The sequence below is a fragment of the Lynx rufus genome, unplaced genomic scaffold (genome assembly GCF_022079265.1).
Source record: "Lynx rufus isolate CCGP_SWC_20201006 ecotype Redwood Valley unplaced genomic scaffold, mLynRuf1.p SCAF_1, whole genome shotgun sequence".
Classification (NCBI taxonomy): domain Eukaryota; kingdom Metazoa; phylum Chordata; class Mammalia; order Carnivora; family Felidae; genus Lynx; species Lynx rufus.
Window position 1 is genome coordinate 124,596,821 of NW_025814823.1, and position 20,566 is coordinate 124,617,386.

Here is a 20,566-nt window from a genome sequence, read left to right on the forward strand (position 1 = left end):
TCCAATTCCCCCTCTGGAAAACTGAAGAAGAGAGGGCTATAAAAGATGTGTGGGGTTTTCTTGGAGTTGCACCTTATGCTGAACCAGGGGCTCTAAATCGTTGGGTAGACTGCTGACATCATTGAAAGGGGCCCTCAAAATCTACATTTGAACCAAGCACTATTTGTGTACCAAATAACTATAAGTTCAAGTGCTTTCCTGGAAGAGATGTCCATTTGACTTATATCTGGGTCCTTGTATTCAAATTAGTTGGATTCAGAACCCCTGCAGCCAGGCCTGATAGCTGGAGTCCCCATTTCTCCAGATACTCTCTTTTGCCTCATCTCTCTCCACACTTGGGATTCGGCAGCCCAGCCATGGTAATAAACCCCATAGACGGGGGCCTCCTGATAAGGCCTGCTTGGGCCTTCCCCCTCCGTGTTCATCTTCTTGGGTGTTGAATCTCAGGGGCACTCGGCTTCTCCTGGTGCCAAAGGATGGTTATTCCCATGTTGACAGTCCATTTATTTACTCCACTTTAGCTGATTGCCTTACTAGGCCTACTCCTTTTTTTCCCAGCCCCTTCTTCCCAATCACTGTGCTTTTCATCATCTCCTCTTGCCCTTTCTAAGTTGCTAAAGACAGTTTTGTTGCACCTCTACACCTGTATCATCCTTTCCCAAGATCCTTGCCTCCTCTTCTAAGCCTTCCTCTATAGTTAAGCCATGAGTATTTCCTCCTCTGCAGTGCCATAGGATGTTCTTAACACCAGATTGTACTCCAGTGAGCCCGGGGAATCACCCCAGGTGAGTGGACATCAAGATGGTTCTGAAAACTGAACAAATCTCAAGAAATAAAAAATGGCATAAATTGAGCCCTGAGTATGGGCCAGGATATTTACATGTAATGTATATTTAGCCCTCACAGTTTTCTCCTGAGATACTTTTACTCCTATTTTATGGATGAGCAAACGGAGGCTCAGAGGAGTTAAGTACCTAAGCTGAAGTCTCAGTTGGCAAATGACAGTCATAACCTACTCTAGGTCTGTCTGAGTCTGGAGCTCTCTCTTGTTTCTACACTTCAGCACTTCACTGACTCCAGAGTAATCTTCACCACCATCTCTGGCTGATGCAATGTCATCTTGATGCTCAGGGAAATCTGATGTGTCAGGTTCAAATTTAATCACAACATCCTATAAATTATAGTTAGAGAAGCAGAAATAAATGTGTCAAGATGATTTGTAGGATGAGACATAAACTCTGATAATTTGACCTGAGTTGAAAGATGTTAAGTCTGTGTGTGTATGTGTGTGTGTGTGTGTGTGTGTGTGTGTGTGTATGTGTGTGTTTGTGTGTGTGAATGAGAGAGAGAGAGAGAGAGAGAGAGGGAGAAATAAACAAATTCAGCACATTAATAAAAGCATCAGTGTCCTCAATGCTGGAGCACAATGAGAGAGCAGCTTAGGAAATGATTTTAATGAACAGAGACTATGGCCTGGAGGGAATACCCAGAATTAAGAAAGCCTTAAACTCAAGAAAGCCTTAAAGTCTTCTCAATTTGTGTTTTATTCTAAAGAAATACAGTATAGAATTTATTATTAGTAAGAAACATACATTGAATTATTGAATAAGGCATCTTTAAAAAGAAACACAATAAAACAAGACTATGTATTGATCAGCTGGCAAACATGTGACCAGGGGCTTATAGGAATCTGACCCTGCATTTCCCCTAGGAGTAATGGCTTAATAGTTGCTAGTTCAGTGTTTACAGTGATTTTATAGAACACGATGACCATGAATCATGAGAACTGACTCCATGTTTGCTTTTTTTGCCTGTTTGTATTGTCTCTCTCACCAGACAGTACACTCCATTAGTGTAGATATGTTTTCCTTACTTCTAGATCCTTGAAATCTCCTGGATTAATCCTCCTATGGCAGGTGTCAAATAAATGCTTTCTGGAATGAATGAACGGCTGAGTGACATTTAGGAAGAGAATCACGAAAGTGTAGAATCACAAAAGAGTTTTGAGGAGTGAGTAATCATCCATGTAGCCAAAGCAGAGGGTTTGGTGGGGCAGAGAGAGGCAAGTATCCATTGGGTTGGCAGGAAGGAGGTCATTCGTGGCCTGGGAGACCTGTTTCAGTTGTGGAAGGAGGACAAAAGGCGTATTTCAATGGCTGAATAACTGGGGGTCGGCTACATTTTTTAGAAGTTCAGGTGAAAAGGGGAAGAAAGAGATTCGACAGAAGCTAGAGGAGCCTCTGCTGCAGGGGTGGGTCTTTCAGGACTGGAGAAGTGATCCCATGGTTAGAAGCTCAGGGGAAGTAGCCCAGAGAGAGGAGGCAGTTGAGGGTATAGCAGAATGAGGTGGAAAGAACAGTATGTGGTTCATGGTAGAGGTCAAACTCTGAACAAGAAGAGGGAGATCTTGGCCTTACAAACTTGGGAAAAGGGAAAAAGGATGTGTGTGGATATGAATATATTCATAGTGAAGGGGGCAGGAAGTTAAAGGAGATCCTTCCTAATTACCTTGATTTCTCTCTGTCCAGCAGGAGGCCAGGTAGGATGTCAGGGAAGGAGAGGGAAGGCATTTGAAGACTGAGCTGGGGCTTAGAGATGGTGAAGGAGTTTATGCCAGACAAATTCAAGGACTGATGGATAGAGCAACATTGGAGACCATGATACTGCAGTGGCATTAGCAGTCAGGGTAAAAAGAACAGCCAAGGCAGGCTGTTGTGTTTCTGGTCAGCTCTTGGGTTTTGGTGGGCAGGTGCAGTGGAAGGACTACAGAGCAAGGTAGCTTAGGAACCTATGCAAAAAGAGTTCAGACTGGAGCAGGCTGATGGATGGGAAAAGACAGAAGATGAACGATTTGTGGTCCCCATGAAGTGGAAGAGCAAGTATGGCAGGATAAGGATATGAGTGAGCAAGGTCAAAGGTGCAGGAGGGAAGCTCTAGGTTATGACTAAGCCCATAGTGTTGCTCAGTGTTGCAGCTGAAGGTCAGTAGACCTTCTTTAGCTTAAGGAGATCCAGGGATTGTAAGACCAGTGATCCAGCTCATCTTGTATTATTTTAGCAAGATGTTTCCTAAATCAGCTTCTTACCTGTGGTTTTAGGCCTTATCAAGGTGATAGTGAAACAAATTATGATGAGCAGCATGTGTATGAGGAAAATGGAAATATTCGTTTCACAAAGTCAGACGAATACAAGTCCTCCCTTCCTTCATACCTATCACAAACTCTAATGGGTTAATTATCTGAAAAAAAGTTGAAAAAAGGTTTTACTCATATGCACTGAGTGTGGTAGAAAAAAAGTATGGGCCCAGAATTAATGTAATCATGTCTTTCTTGACTCTAGATTCTCCACCACCAAATGAATCACTAAACAGCCCAATTGAGTGGCTTCTTATCTATTCCTTTTTTTTTTTTTTAAGTAGGCTTCTTGCCCAGCACAGAGCCCAAAATGGGCTTGAACTCATAACCCTGAGATCAAGGCCTGAGCTGTGATCAGCAGTTGGATGCTTAACTGACTGAGCCACCCAGATGCCCCTGTTCTTAACCTTCTTGACTTCAGGAAGATGGCACCCAGTATGGTGGGCCATCCCTTCCAGACTTAGCCTTCAGAAACACTACTTTTGAGGTTCCCCTACTCTTTCTCTATATTTCCTTCTCTGGTTCCCCCTCTTTCTTTTTCACACACATGTGGTTGACCCCAAGGATCTGCTCTTAGCAGTCCTCCCTTTCTCTTTGCATACTTTCTCCCTTGGTACTCTCCTTCTTTTGCATAGTCTCCTTCTTTTGCATAGTACCTTCTTGCAGGGGATTTAGTTCTTTATCTTCAGCTCTGACTTTTGTCCTTTGCCCTAGTCTAAACTTCCAAAGGCCTGTTGGACATATCTGCCAACATATCAAATTCACATCAATATAGAATGCAAAATTTTCCTTTTTATGCCATCATGTTCTGTATTTCTGTCAACTTGACCATCATACCCAATGTTGCTAAAGGTATTTTCTCTTCCTTACTAAAAGAATCGTAGGACCTTGGGCATTTGATCAGGAATGGATCTAGAGGTGGTATCTCATAATTGGAGGCATTGTGGCTAAGAACAGGCATATGGTTTGGACTTGAGTGGAACTGGATGTGAATACTGGCTTAATCTCTTGCTTGCTGAGTGACCTTTGGGAAGTTATTTAACTTTTTTGTGCCTTAGTTTCACATGTATAAAATAGAGGTAATACTTTTAAAAGTTACTGTCAGCAACAATTAAATGATGTGTGTAATGTTCTTAGTCAAGGGCTTAGCACTTATTAAATGCTCAGTGAATGCTAAACATTACCAAGGATTCCACCAGTTAATTTCTCAGATAGTAATGCTAAGGACCAGAGACATAAAGTGATAAAATAATAGTGAAAGTGTTGACTAGAAACCAGTCTGATGACTTCAAGACCTTTGTGTCTTCCTAAATTTTAAGGCTTTTACACATAAGTCAAAGGGAATAATGGTTAGAAACAGTAAGAAAACTGTCTTTGGAGGAACCTATTTTTAGATCATTACTGGGGGAAGGCACCCTCTTTAGCTTGCTGTCAAATCTTAATTATTTGTGCTAATTGGGACCAAGGAGACTTGGCTAAAGGAAAGGCACACATAATGCCCAAAGGCCATTTAAATAACAGCTTCAACCTTTTCCTCAATTATTGTCTATCAGTTTTTTGGAAGTACTACATTCATTGTAGAAACAGAACATGAAAAAACCAGCAATATTCTTGAACCATGGGTTTCTAACTAGGTTTAAAAATAGCCATGGCATCACAAATAACTTCATCTCAAAAGAAATCTTAAAGGAAATTTTGAAAAATAGAAATGGAATGAGGGCATTGTGGTAAATAAAAATAGACAAATGAAGTCTCTTATCTATTGTTATCAACGTCTGCAAGAGCTCCATCCTTGGCAGGAAATTATTCCCTGCTTCCTAATGCTGTTTTTCATTTTACTTATCTTGTTAACTTTATTAAACCCAACAGGAAATAATTTTAGCATAACAGCTAATTTGTTTTGACGTCTCTAGAGACCTATTTTTTTTCTTTTAAATAATGCCTGCTGCTTTGTATCAAACCATGCCCCAATTGAAGGGGCATATGTTATTGGAATGCTTTTTCAAAAATAACAGTGGAGTCTGAACGTCTGGAAGGTTTACAATAAAATCTTCTATTTGGAGCCCACATTTGTGATGGGATGCCTGAGTATATTTTATTTTATTTTTTAAGTCTTTCCAGACTTTTGTGAAAGTCATCATGTGTGATCATGTTTCTTTAGCTGAAGTTCATCAATTAAATCTGACTCCATGAGAGTTGGATAAGGGGCATCCTCACACAAGGTGTGAAGTAAACAGTATGCTCTGGATGAGTCTAAAACCTGCAGTGTGAGGTGCAAGTGTAGATCCATGATTTTTAAAGGAAACTCCTCACTTCTACATAAAGTCAATTTCCAATGGCATCTATTTTGAATGGACTTAAGCCAGTTTGGCCATCAGCAAATTATCTAATGTTCTTTTGATATATATTAATGCTATTATAGCATCTAGTGACAAGAGGTAGGTATAGGGAAAAGTATATAATCCCTTATTGACAGCCACACTACCAGAGAGTACAGTATGTTAAAATGATAGCAAGTCTTGGATCAAATTTTGGCAGATATATTAATATTTATTCATAAGCATGAAAAACAAATACAGAAATATTTCAAAGGCAGAATGGGCCAGCCTTGTAATAGGGTCAAGCTCTTCACGAAGTTAAAAGATAGTGGGGCTTGATATCTGACACTGAGCATGCCAGATTCTTACTCCTAACTGATCTCCTCTCCCTTATGCTAAGTAACAAACCCACTGGGGTAGATTAAGACAAACTGCAGGAACTGCTAGGTATCAGTTCTGGATGGTATTGATTCCTGATTGGTGTTCTCAAATGTTTTAACTACCTCTGAAGAGCATAGTTCTCATTAGATACTTTGAATGTTAACCAACTGCTACTAAATTGCTAGACTGGAATTAACTTGCATTTTTACATCAATCTGTAGCCAAATACAGCATTGTTATTCTCCCCATCTCCCAAGCTAGACCCCACAGAGGCATGCTTGTCACGGCCAACTGCCTTGCCCATCAACAGATTCTGACAAGCTTCACTGATTAATCATCTCTCCAATTTGCCTTCTTCTCTTATGTGCAGAAGCACTGGCTTAGTTTCAGTCCTTACTTGGAACTCTCCTTGAATGACTGTAACAGCCGTCTTATTGCTCATTTTAACCTTTTTCTTTTCCTACGGTTCATCCTTTCCCACCCTAAAATCAAGTTTGACCCTGTCACTCCCCACCACAAAATTTTCTGAGGACCCCCATGGCCTACCTAGCAGACCTCAAGCCACTTATCCACATGGACCCCTGTGATCCAGTTTTTATAAACTTCTCATATTTTCCTATACATTTGACCTGACTTATCCTTCAGGCCATTGGTAGATTCAGGTCCTCCCTGGTTTTGGTACCTGAAAAAATTTTTCCTTATTTTAAAGTCTCGTTTACGTCACCTCTTTTATGAAGGGGACAGGCCTTTTTGCTCCCATAGCCTTTTCTGATTGTATTCACTGACAACAACTGTTGTGTATACTGGGATTATCAGATACAAGACAGGATGCCCAGTTACATTTGAATTTCAGATAAATAATGCATAATTTTTATTATATGTAGGTTCAATACAATATTCCATAACAATTATTTGTTACTTATCAGAATTTCAAAGTCAATGGAGCATCCTGATGTTGGTTTGCAAAGTCTGGCAAGACTAGCTGTACTGTAATTCAACTGTGTAAAAGTCTATTCCTTACTTTGCCCTGTAAGCTTTTTGAAGGCACTTGTATCTAAGTGAGCAGCTAGACTCCAGGCCTGGCATCAAGCTCCCATTCGATAAATGCTTCTTGAATAAATAAGAAGAAGAAAGGTAAAAAAAAGAAACGTCATTGCTTGTCTTTTTCCACTTGGGAAAACTAAGAAAATAACAACAACATTAACAACAATAACAAACCTTTGGGTGACTTAATTACTACAGGTCATAGTGCTTTCTGTACCTAGCAGTGTTTCAGAAGTCAAAACCTGTTCCAAAATGAGGCATGAGTAGGGACAGGATGGAGAGATACTTTCTAGTGTGAAAGCCAAAAGATGTACCTAACATACACACAGAAGTAGTAGTAATGATGATGATGATGATGATGATGATGATGATGAAACAGTATTAGTATATGGAACACACACCAGTACACTCTCAGGGCATTCCCATTGAATCCTCACAAACCCTATGAGGCAGGTGCTCACTGCAAGGGGCTGGACTCTTTTGATTCTCCAGTTTTGTGCCCTGTTAGCTCTGGTTCCAATCACTATTCTGCTTCCTTCCCAAAGACCCCCAGGGGAGCTGACACAGTAGGAGAAGTGTTCAAAGCCCCACCTTGTAAACGGAAAATAATGTGTGAAGTTGCCAGGTTTCTGTGAGGGATTTGGACTCAGTCCCATTTCTTCTTTGGGAAGCTTTCTTTGCCCATAAAGGATTCTCAGACTTCCACTTTTGTTTCAGTCTTGTGGTCATAAAACTGCCTTGACAAAAAGTTTGTTTTAAGGGCTTATGACTTGGGGACATAAAGAAATGTTTAAAGAAGGAAAGGGGATAACAGCATGTGAGATTCTGTATGGAATGGACCATACAGAGCCCCCCTCCACCTCCTTTGGTTGAGCCCATGGTGGGAGAACATTCAAAAAAGCCAACAAACTTGGGTAACAGCCCTTAAATAGACATTGTTTGAGTATGAATGGATCCAACTGGCTTTAAATGTTTTGTTCCTCACATAATTCCTATTTTAGGCAGATTGGTTACTATAGAGACTAGAGCCACCTTAATTATGGATGGTCAAGAGAGGACATGTTGACTAATGGTTAGAGCAGAGGTCTAAGGTCCAAGGTCCTAGTCTTAGCCCAACCACAGACTTACTGTGAGCCTGTCTAACTCACTCCCTGTGCTACAATCCTGCCTTAACTAAGCAGAAAGGAAAAATACCTTTGCTGGAGTCCTGTGGGGAGTCATAGTCTATATTTTGTTTTTAGGAGTGGGTGAGATAGAAGATTTGGGAATGAGGGAGAGAGAGAGAGATTCTAACATAAAGTAAATTTAAGAAAATATTGAACTTGGAAAGCTAACTTGGCAAATGGGAAGTGTCTACATATCACAGCATCATCTCTGGGGCGGGGATGTGGGCAACAGTGTCTTGGGTATTTAAAAAAAGCATGTGTGTGTGTGTGCGTGTGTGTGTGTGTGTGCGCATGCATGTGCATGCCAACCCTCAAATTCTTAAAGCTAAGATATAAAAGCTACAATTTACAAATCTATATAAACCATTTGTCCCTATCTTTTAGAAATGATTATTTTATTTTATAGGACCACTTTGCATGTATTTTCTTTTTTAAAACAACTTTTTATTATGAAGATTTTGGGACACAAAGCTGAGATGCCAATAGTGTAAAAGAACGTTCATATATACATTACCCAGCCTCAACCATTATCCACATTCTGTCATTGTTGTTTTATCTCACTTATCTCTCTCTCTCTCTCTCTCTCTTTTTCTTTTCTGGATTATGTGAGAGAAAATCCCAGAGAACATATCATCTCATGTGTAAAAGATGATAGGTTTACTTTCGTTAACAGATAAAGGCTTTGTTTCCCTCATTACCACAGTATACCATTATCAACTCCTAGAGAATTAACAATTCCTTAATATTATCTGTTACCTAATCCACGTTCAGTTTGCCAAGATTATTTTTAAAATATCCTTTTTTAAATTTGGTCTGTTCTAATTAAGATTCAGATATAGGCCAGACATTACATTTGTTTATGTTTCTTAAGTATGTTTTAATCTATAACAATTCCCCTTTCCTCTCCCTGCTTATTCTATTTGGAAATATTTGAAACAAAGAAAAGTTGCAAACAAAAACAATGAGCACTTATTTACCTTCATGTTTTATACATTTGCTTAATTCTTTCTCTCTGTGTGTCTTAGCATCATCATTAATTTTTTTTGCTGAACCATTAGAGAATTAGTTGCACACATTGTGACATTTTACCCTTAAATATTTCAATGCATTTCCCCTAAGAACAAAGGCATTCTCCTACAAAGTTACATTATAAATATCACATGGAGGAAATTTAACACCACACAATATTATCTATTATTCATTCTATATTCAGATTTCTCCACCTGTCCTAATACTGTACTAATACTGCCCTAGTAATATTGGAGCTTATTATTATTTTTTTAAATCTAGGAGTGAGTACAGAATCAAGCACTGCATTTATTTGTCATGTCCCTTTGGTTCCTTTAATCTAGTGTACTCTTCAGCTGTCTTTCATGATGTTAACATTTTTAGGCATTTTGGCTAATTATTGGGAAAAATGATTCTTAGTTTGGTTTGCCTGATTGTTCCTATTTTCAATTCTTAAAAGAACTGATGAAACAACTCTACAACTAGCATACTTCATTCTAATTTAGAGCAAAATTTCCACATGTTGAGGCTGAATTTTGTTCGTTCTCTTACTATTTTGCATTCCCTACTCACTATTTGACTTGGGAAATGTTTGTCCTCAGAGTAGCATTTAGGTCTTGTAATTTTTATGTCCTTAAGTGGATTAAGACTGGAATTTATTTTTAGGGGCTTCTGCGTGATCTGAAGGATGTATCTGAAGCATTTATTCTTTGTCTTCCTCTTGAGATTCTCTCTTTTTTCAATTCACAGAACAGCAGAAATGTGTCCTAACTGCAGTGTGGAAAGGACAGGAGGTAGGCACCAGACGTTACTGTTTCTCCTTGAAACATAGCCTAGCCTCTCCCACCTGGAAACCTGGTGCTTTCCATACTTCCCACAATGTGAGGACAGAAGGCACATCGATTCTGCATGGACTTCCAGCCAGCAGTGCTGTCTATTTCTGCACGTGTCCTCTGGTGTCTGGTGTAAACCTTGCCCTAGCCAAGGAAACTGGCTTGTGCTGGTCCCTGGTAGTTACATATGGCTTGTGTGCATGAACCATGGAGGAGCTTGCTGTTATTTTCTGGCCAGATGTCCTAGAGCTGCTCAGCAGATAGTGAATTAGGAGTCCCTAAAACAGCATTAGTGATGGGCAGCATGGCACACCCTGCCTGGTAAGGTCTGCCATCTCCACATGGGCCTCTGTGTCCATGACAGCAGACTCTTTCCTTTCTTTACCATGGATGTGGATGCTGTCGGACCCCTCTGTCCCCATCACCAAGGAGACTGCTGGTGCTGGGTTGGAAGAGTGCAGATGGTGCCTCAAGCTCAGTACCTACTACAAGTCCCTTTGTTTCTTGTCCACAGAACTGTACCTCACCTTTCAGGCCATTTAGTGGAGTAATATGGGAAGGAGGAGGTTGGGATAGGAAAAAATGCCCTCTGGTAGCATCAAAGTTGAACAGTTTTGAATTCTTAGGAGATCCCACCTTCCCATCCACTCTCGCTCAAGTATCATCCCATGCCAGACTTTGACAGACAGCTATGCAGGTAGGGCTTTGCTCCCCAGAAAAGAAAACTGGATACCTGCCATGGGGCCCAAAGGCAAATCTGTACTGTTTATGTTTTTCAGAGTTTTATAGGGGAAATGGAAAAGAACAATAGGTGCAGGACAATAGCGACCTGCTACCCCTAGTGACCTGGCATGAAATATTCATCATTATAATGATTATAGCGGGTTATTCTAATAAGTTCTCCCAACACAATGTCAAGTAAAGACTGCAGTTCCCATAAAGAATGTGACAGCACTAAAGCTCAAAGAGGTGAAGGAGCTTGTCCACAGTGATTCAGGTGGTCAGGGTGGGGTAGGAATGTGACCAAGTTTTCTCCAGTTTAGAAGGAGCTGCTTCAGGGGCACCTGGGTGGCTCAGTTGGTTGAGCATCTGACTCTGGATTTTGGCTCAGGTCATGATCCCAGGAGGGTGGGATTGAGCCCCGCATCGGGCTCCACACTAAGCATGGAACCTGCTTATTAATATTCTCTCTTGCTCTCTCTCTCTGCTTCTGCCACTCTCCCCAACTCATGCTCTCTCTCTAAAAACAAAGAATAAATTAAAAAAATTTTAAAAGGGGCGCCTGGGTGGCGCAGTCGGTTAAGCGTCCGACTTCAGCCAGGTCACGATCTTGCGGTCTGTGAGTTTGAGCCCCGCGTTGGGCTCTGGGCTGATGGCTCAGAGCCTGGAGCCTGTTTCCGATTCTGTGTCTCCCTCTCTCTCTGCCCCTCCCCCGTTCATGCTCTGTCTCTCTCTGTCCCAAAAATAAACGTTGAAAAAAAAAATTAAAAAAAAAAAAATTTAAAAAACCCAACAATTTGGCAGTATTTAAAAAAAGAGGAAGGAGCTGCTTCTATCACTGCTCCCTATTACTTCCTCAAGGAGCTTTGCTCTGCTGACTTCAAGGTCATAACGAGTTTTCTATCATTTCTGTAGCTGATCTCTTTACTACCTCCAACCTAATTATATCAAGTAAGACTTTACAACCAAAGGGCTTCTTCAGAGAACAGAGCACTCACTTGGTCTAGCACTGTTGATACAGATATAAAGAAATATATATCTTCATATTAAATGGGAGTGTGTGTGTGTACATGTATGTGTACGTGTGTATGTGTGTGGTGGAATCGTGTGTGTGTGTGTGTGTGTGTGTGTGTGTGTGTGTATAAATTCAGGAGAGTGCTTAACACATGGTGAGGGCTCAGTAAATGAGACAAACCTTTGCATGTAATGTGTGTGGGTATGGGTGTGTAATATAGGTACAAATCTTATATTAATGAATCTAGATGATAGAATGAGGGTAGAAAAGGCAAAACACAGTAAAAATTGTTCCTAGCACTAATGCTTTTCTCCAATAACTCATTTTTAGAGCCAGGTCTACTGAATAGCTTCAGCTATTGGTGATTTCCAGGTTATACCCACATAGAGTCAGAAGATGGAATTGAAAGGGAGGTAACATAAGAAAAGAGAAAGGTGCTCCCAAGTATGCAAGAGGCAACTGGAAGAGAAAGGCCTGCCTCTGTTCCCACTTTGTGACTCTCAGCCCAGCAGAGCTCCAGCTTTTGGCCTGTATGTGGGAGGAGGGAGCCTGAAGCTGAGCCAGAGGTCTGTCCAGAGTAAAGACTGCCCCTCTCAACTGCTAAGGGAAAGGGACTCTTAGAGTTTGGAGCTTTGGAGCCTGGGAAGTTAATTTAGATAGACTTTAGTATATGAAAGGTATCTCCAGGGCTATCTTCATTTATCTTAGGCCCGTGTCTTCCTGGACACTATATTCCTATGTGCTAATTTTTGCAGCCAAAGGATTAAAATGCCATGTCTTAGCTTTCTACAACATGTTTGGGCAGTGGTTTTATCCCAGTGATCATCATCTACATGTTATTGCTGGAGAGACACTGGGACAATTTGAAATCTACAGCATAAATAACAGGATGGAGTCTCCATTTTCCATGCCTCTTCCAAAACAGTGTCCTATGTGAACAAAATATCAAATTGTTATGGCAAGAGGCTCAGGACTCAGAAAGACTATTCAAATCCCATATTTTCCATTTACAATCTGACCTTGGCCAAATTTCACAGCCTCTCTGAGTCTCGACATCCTTATCTTGTAAAATGTGAAAAATAATGCCTCCTTCCCAGGCTCGTGAGGATGAAATTATATAATGTATGCCAAAGCCCAGGCTTGTTCCTAGCACAGGGTGAGAGTTGGTTTCCTTCCCCTCTCTCTACCCTCCTCATACTCATTCCTTCTTTTTTCCCTTTTGCTATAGCTCATATTAGCACTGTAAAAAAAAAAAAAAAAAAAAAAAAAAAAAAAGCATTATCTGCTTTTTATTTCTCCTGGAAAGGCTGTGCAAATTTAGCCTCTCAGTTTGATGATGCTTAGGAGATAAATGCTCATGAGAACTGTACCAAGGAATAGGACAGCCTCTTCCTATCCAAACACTTGCAGCTCAGAAAAGGAGACACACAGCCAGACTCAGGTATATGCAGTCCAAGGAAGACCAAAGACACTAACAGAAGCCACATAAGTTCCTCATCAGGCAGAACCAAGCGGCCCTGAGTTAAAAGAGCAGGGTATGTTTCCTAGACATCTGTTTCTCTTGGAGTTCACAGTGCTGATCTTTGCCTTGAGGGTCTCAATGCCTAATTGCTGGAGGCAACTCAAAAGAAATTTAATCAATGGAGGCAGAAACAAATCAGTAGACAAGCTGGCCCAAATGAGACACCCTCCACCAGAATTCTTTAATTGCCTGAGTTGGATTTCCATCAGACAAGATACCCAATAAGAGAGTGGAAAGCTTATTATATCTGGAGTGAATAGGGTTCCAATGTAGGAAAATTACTAGAAAACTGAGGAAGGCAAATAAAATGCTGAAAATTTTAATGCAGTCTGAGAGTGAATATTTTTGTTTCTGTTCCAAAATTCTGTGTTTTCTTCAATAAACCTGTAATAATTCTGAAACAGGAAAACAATAACAACGACTGGTGGAGCAGAGACAGAGGTTGAGAGGGTAAAGGTGTACATTTAATAATGTAGATCTGGAACTTCATAGTTTTGAGATGTAACTGTGTTAAAGTAACACAGTTTCTTCTCCATGAGTGTTTGTATACATGGCCAATGTGTGTTTGTACATGTAGCACAAATGTAAAGACTTTTTCAGCAAAGCAGAGCTCTTGAACAAGAGTATAAAAGCCACTCTGAGTGAGACCCTCACCTGAATGTATAAGTTGTGGTGAGAGAGTTCAGAGCTTTGGTATCAGAAAGCCCACAAGAATCCCAAATCTTCCAAAGACAAACCATGTGGATTTGGGCAAGATTCTTAGTCTCTCTCATTCTGATCTGTAAAATATGGAAAATAATCCTTACTTTATAGGATTGTTTTGAGATACAAATAAAATAATGTTTTTATTAGAGCCTTTGCTTTATTCAAAGAATTAGACCCATTACTTCTGAACATCTTTCTCCATATCTCTCTCAACACCTCAAATCACTCTTCTAACATTCCCTTTTGGATCAATCAGTAAATATTGACCAAGCACCCACCATACAGTCTTTCCCCCAGCCTTCCTGAACTTAAGGCAAACAAATCAGTGTTTCTGTTCTAAAGTGAAGAAGTCATGGGAAGCTATCAGGTAATAGGGCTGTACCTGACTCAAACTGAGGCACAAGTGGAACTGGTCTTTGGCATTCTGCCGTCTCTCTTACAAGTATGAACTTGTTTCTTCCCAGGGAAGGTGTTAATAGTCTACTCAATGCCATTTGCCCCACATTTCACTCCCTGGTTTTTCTAGTAGGTGGATTTTCCTTGTTATTGGGAAGGGTAGACCTCTCGCTTAACCTCAGAAGAGTGAGTCATGGTTACTCTAAACCTAGGGTAACCCTGCTCCCCTTTGCTAGTGATTGGTTTAGGGGAAGCCAAGTTAACAAGTTCCAACAGTAAGATGCAAGGAGAGGTCTTCTTGAAGCTACTGCTAAGAATGTCACTTTCTTAGTAAAAGACACAGATGAGGCTTGTGAAGCTCCTTCTTTTTCCTTCAATTTTCAAAGTGGAAATGATATCTGAAATTGCAGCAGCCAGTTTGGGGCCATGAGGAAATAAGCACAAGAATAAAATGCCAATAACCAAAGATGGAGAGTCTGGGGGATAGAGGACAGAAAAAAACCTGGGTTCTCGATGATACGATAGAGTCTTGAACTGGTAAACTTCTTATTAGGTGATATGAATAAATGTTTTTATTGCTTAAGTCACTCTTAATTGGGCTTTCTGCTACTTGCAATTGAAAACATTCATATTTGATATTCCTTCCTTTTGAACAGCATTCCTTTTGGAAGGGTCATACTGCAACCTTCCTTATAGTCCAACTGCCATCTTTTTTTTCCAAATGGCTTCTAAGGGATCACTGCTAAGGTATTCCAGCAGATCATGGTATTAGTGGGACTTAAGGCATGATTTAATTAAAGGATATTTTCATTTTAACAAAAGATTCCTGAGATGAGAAAAATTTCCTGAGACAAAGGCATAAAACCACAATGGTGGAATGACACGTTGTGGGATTAATATTTTGCAGAGGACTGGTGGTGTTGATTTCTACTTCTTCAAGCCCAGGGTCTAAGTGGCCACCTGGTCTACCTATGCTATTCTTAGAGGCTTGCAACTCAAAATGTGGTCTACCAACAGTACTGGTATCACTTGAAGACTTGGAAAAGTGCAAAATCTTATGCACTGACTCAAACCTACTCAGTCAGAATCTTAATTTTAACAAAGATCTCCAAGTGATTCATACATACACTCAGGTGTGAAACTCATCACTCCAGAGGACAGAATTGCTAGAGTTATAAAAAGCTCAGTCTTCTCCTGTCAGATGAATAGTTAGCAAGGCACAATGTTACAAGGAAAATTTCTCATATTGTCTTTTTATCTGGCAGTACAGAATTGGGGTAGACCAGATTTATTGAGTAAATAAATATAATTCTTTTAAAGTCATCTGAAAATGAAGATCAGAACCATTCAGCACAACTCACTTTCAAGATTATATATATATTTTTTCAGTAATCTTTACACCCAACGTGAGCCTCTAACTCATGATCAAGGGTCACATGCTCCACTGACTGAGCCAGCCAGATGCCCCAAGATTGTATCTTATTTCAAAAAGAAACATGAGTTACACAGAAATTGAGAGATATAACAGAGCTAGTGGTAAGGTCTAAGGAAGGGCACACTGGAGTTAGATACTTCCTCATGGTACAGCCTTCAGTTAGGTCACTTCATGTGGGGGTTCATCTGTTTCCTTGAAGACTCAGAATCTCATTATTGGCAGTGCCTGGTGATCAGGCTTTTAAAAGTTATCCATGCCAATAAAAATAAACAATATTTTGCAGGAGATTCAAAGATGTCAAAAAAATTAATTTACATTAATATATAGTCATCATATGGACAAGAAAGCTCTCCTTGGCTTGGTCCAAAGAAAGTTCTCCCTGTAAGAAGCTTCCTGGGAACCCAAGTCATAATCAGAAGTTCTCTCACTGATTTATCAGAAGACATCCCTATCTCAGGGACCACAACATTGGAAAGTCCCTAAAATAAGTTCATTTCCCACCACCCCCTAAAAAACACTTACATGGAAGACAAAATTAAAGTGAGAAGGATGCTTTGTGTGCATGGAATCAAGTTAAGATTTAGATAAATGCGTACTAACAGCACCAGGCCATGTGAGCAGCCTTGGGCAGGTCAGTATCCACTACCCACTAACCTCTCTTACTCGATGCTAAACTAATAAGGTTACTTACATTTCCTTGGTGTCTTAGTCTGTTCAGGCTATTGTAACAAAAATACCAGGGGTGTGTGGGTAGCTTGGTCAGTTAAGTGCCCAACACTTGATTTCAGTTCAGGTCATTATCTCACGGTTCAAGGGATCAAGTCCTGCAATAGATTATGTGTTGACAGTGCAGGGCCTGCTTGGGATTCTCTTTCTCCCCCTCTCTCTTAACCTCCCCTGCTCACTCTCTCTCTCTCTCAAATAAATAAATAAACTTAAAAAAAAAAAAACCCATAAAATGAGTGGCTTATAAACAACAGAAGCTTGCTTCTCACAGTTCTGGAGGCTTGGAAGACCAAGATCAAGGTTTCTGGCAGACCTGGGTACTTGTTCTTAGTTTAAAGACAGTGATTTTTTTCACTGTAACCTCATAAAGGGGAAGGGAATTAGGGAGATCTGTGGGGTCTTTTTAGAAGAGCACTAATCTCATTCATGAAGGCGCCACCCTCATGACTTAATCACCTTCCATAGGCCCCACCTCCTAATAACATCAGATTGGGCATTAGGTTTCAACAAATAGGTGTGTTGGGTTTCAACATATGGAGTTGATAGTCAGACCAGGGCACCTAGGCCAAAAATAAGCTGCACCCTTGAGTGAGGGCACTGCTGAGTCTGCAGGTGGAAGCCAAGTGGTTCCAGCTGTGGCCTTGCCGGCTGCAAAGGCAGAGCCCAAGGCCTGTTGGGTTACAATGTGGGTGGCTTATGAAATTACTCAGTGCTTTCCTATCTTGTTCTCAAAAACTTTCTGGAAATATAACTATATTGGTTTGCTAAGGCTGCCATAACAAAGTATCATACATAGTGTGGCTTAAACAACAGACATTTATTTATTCATTTATTTTCTCACGATTCTGTAGGCTAGACCTCTGTGACCAAGGGGTACCTGGGTGGCTCAGTCAGTTAAGAGTCTGACTTTGGCTCAGGTCATGATCTCGCGGTTTGTGTGTTTGAGTCCCACATCAGGCTCTGTGCTGACAGCTTAGAGCCTGGACCTGCTTTGGATTCTGTGTCTCCCTCTCTCTCTCTGCCTCTCCCCTGATCTTGCTCTGTCTCTGTCTCTATAAAAAATAAATAAACATTAAAAAATTAAAAAAAAATTGGTTTCTTCTGAGGCCTCTGTCCTTGGCTTGCAGATGGCCATCTTCTCAATGTGTCCATACATCCTTGTCCTTCCAGTCTATGTATTTGTGTGTTTCCTATCTCTTCTCCTCCTCTAAGGAAACCTACTATAGGGAATTGCGGCCACCCATATGACCTTACTTTACCTTACTCACATCTCCAAAGGTCCTATCTCCAAATACAGTGACATTCCAAGGTATTGGATACTAGGGCTTCTACATATAAATTTGGGAGTTAGGGACATAATTCAGCCCACAACAGTCACCAATAGCACTAAGACAAATCTGTGGCTGGCTGAGAGCTATAGGGAAGAAAAAGAAAAAAGGATGTAGTTCACAAGATTTAAAAACACAAATAGCACACAGGATTTTAGAATGGGATAGGCCTTTAGGAAGTTAAAATACTGTCATTTGACAGATTAAGAAACTGAGGCCCAAAGGTGTGATATGACATCCCCAGACCTATACAGTTGTGAGACAAAATAATAAACTGAGGGTGAGGCGTATGGTCAGAACTTTGTCAGAAATAAATGATTTTGTGTACATATTCTTGCATATAAAATCAGAATAAAATCTGCCTTATGGCCAGAAAATATACTTATGAAAGAAGACCTATTTATGGTCCTGCAAACTGGTCATTTGCTTCTGGTGACTTATTTCCTTGAATCCTGGAGCTCCCATCTGATATATTCCCAGCCTACATTTTTGGCACTGATGTGGCTATCTGCTGAGATCTCTCTGCTCCAGGGCCAGTAGCAATTTCCTGATCTTGGATTCTGGGTCCTAGCATGACAGCCACAACTGCCTCTGAGTACTTAGAAGCTGGTGACAAAATCACAGAATGCTGAATCCAGCTGCCTCAACTATTCTGACGCATCGCCACAACCTGCTTCCTGGCAGCATCAGCAGCAGAGAGATAGCTTCTGTCTCACCCCTGTTGTTCAGATTTTGTCCACATGCATCCAGTTAGTGAAAACTAGTTTGCATCTAGAAGCCTAGATGCAAGAGTCTGGGAAATACAGTTTTTAGTTTTCCAGCCTCTCCAGTATAGGAAGGCACATAGAAAGAGGTGGAATCCATGCAGAGTGCCAAGCAGGCATATCCAGCACAGTTATGCCTATGATTTTAACCAGTAGAGTGAACTAATTGAAGACTACTGGGAACACTGAACAGAGCATACTGTCAGGTTTCTTTAGTATGGAGCTGAACTCAGGTCCATGGGACACTATTTTTGAAAAAGGGTAAGGGGATCCATTTTTCCAACACATGTGACTTTTGCAACAAGAATCAGCATGCAATACATACCAACAAATAAACCAAGGGTGACTATTTTCAAGACTTGCCTGGGCACAAAAAACATTTATGTCAGAGACTGACACCCTTCCCCCTTCCCATCCATTTTCCTTTCCCCTTCTTTTTAATAATAGAAACACCTATCATTAAACATAAATACATAAACATAGACACATGGCCATCCAGCTAGTGAAGGAATTGGCAGATGATGGCCTGTGGGCCAAACCAGACACTGACTCATTTTGTAAATACAGTTTTATTGGAACATAGCCACTCACTTATTTGCAAACTGTCTATGGCTGCTTTTACACTACACAGGCAGCAACAGGTAATTGTGACAGAAATCATTCAGGCTTCAAAGCTGAAAATATTTCCTACCTGGCTCTTTACAGAAAAAGCTTCCTGACTCCTGAGCTGAAGATGGTATTCTACAGACTCCCCTGCAGCTACACAAGGTCACATGACTATCTGTGGTCCAAGGAAATGGGGGTGCAAATGACACATACCACTGATATGCTTGTCTTTAAAATATTAGCTGTGTATTCTTCCAATACTCTTCCCTCTTCCTGTCAGCTTAGCAAATTTTTTTTCTGTGAAGGGCCAGATAGTAAATATTTTAGACTGCAGGCCATAGAGTCTCTGTTGCAACTACTCAGCTCTGCGCTTGGGGCACAAAAGCAGCTGTAGATAACACATAAAGAAATAAGCGTGGCTGTATTCCAATAAGACTTTGTTTACTAAAGTAGTTGGTAGGACAGATTTGACCTGTGGGCTATAGGTTGCTGATCTCTGCCTTAAGAGATAGCTAAGTGACACAGAAAAGGAACTTGAGTTTCTGAATGACCATATGGGGAAAAACCACCACCTGGACTTTTATCTCAAGCCTTGTTTTTGAGGAAAGCAAATGGTTTGATTTATTTAAGCCACTGTATTTTTGAGTCCCTTTGTTACGCAGTTTAGCTTTATATTGTGCTTCTTGGACTTGTGAATGACACACAAACTAGGGAGATACCTTCCAATATTTGCTGAACATCTTGCTCCTAACATTTACAATTCAGTGTTACCTGAGCACCTACTGTGAGCTAGTCTGTATAAAGCATAGCAGGAGGTGAAATGATGAGAAAGACACATTCCCTCCCCTCGCAAAATACAATCCTTGTGTTATGATTTACTGGTGGGTTGTCATCAGTTGTGTAGTCATCACTAGCAATTGATAACTTCAGAATTAAAGTTTCAAAGTTTGTGAATGATGTATTGTGCCAGGGGTCCCCAAGATCACCCTAAGGCTTTGTGATCTGCTAGAACACACAAAACTCAGAAAGTGTTATGCTCACAGCTAGGGTTTATTAAAGTGAGAGGACAAAGATTAAAATCAGCAATGGGAAGGGTACATGGGTGAAAGTCCGGGAGAAACCAGGTACAAGCTGCCAGATGTCTGATCCCAGGGGGAGTCAATGGAGAAGAGCTTCACTTTCCAGCACTGACGTGTGAGAACATATGCCAAGTACTACCAGCCAGGGAAGCTCCCTGAGCCTTGGTGTCTAGGTATGAATGGTGTTTGAAGTAGGGTCACCAGTAACAAGGCTATTGTGAGACAAAATTGAAAGCCTAAACTGTGGTTGTGGATGTAGAAAGAAGAGATCTAGCAGAAACAATTCAGATGAAGAATCTATAAGGATGAACTCTAAAAATTTTGTAAATAGTGACATGCCACAGAGAAAGGAATGGAAAAGAGGTTAGAAGTCATACACATTCCATG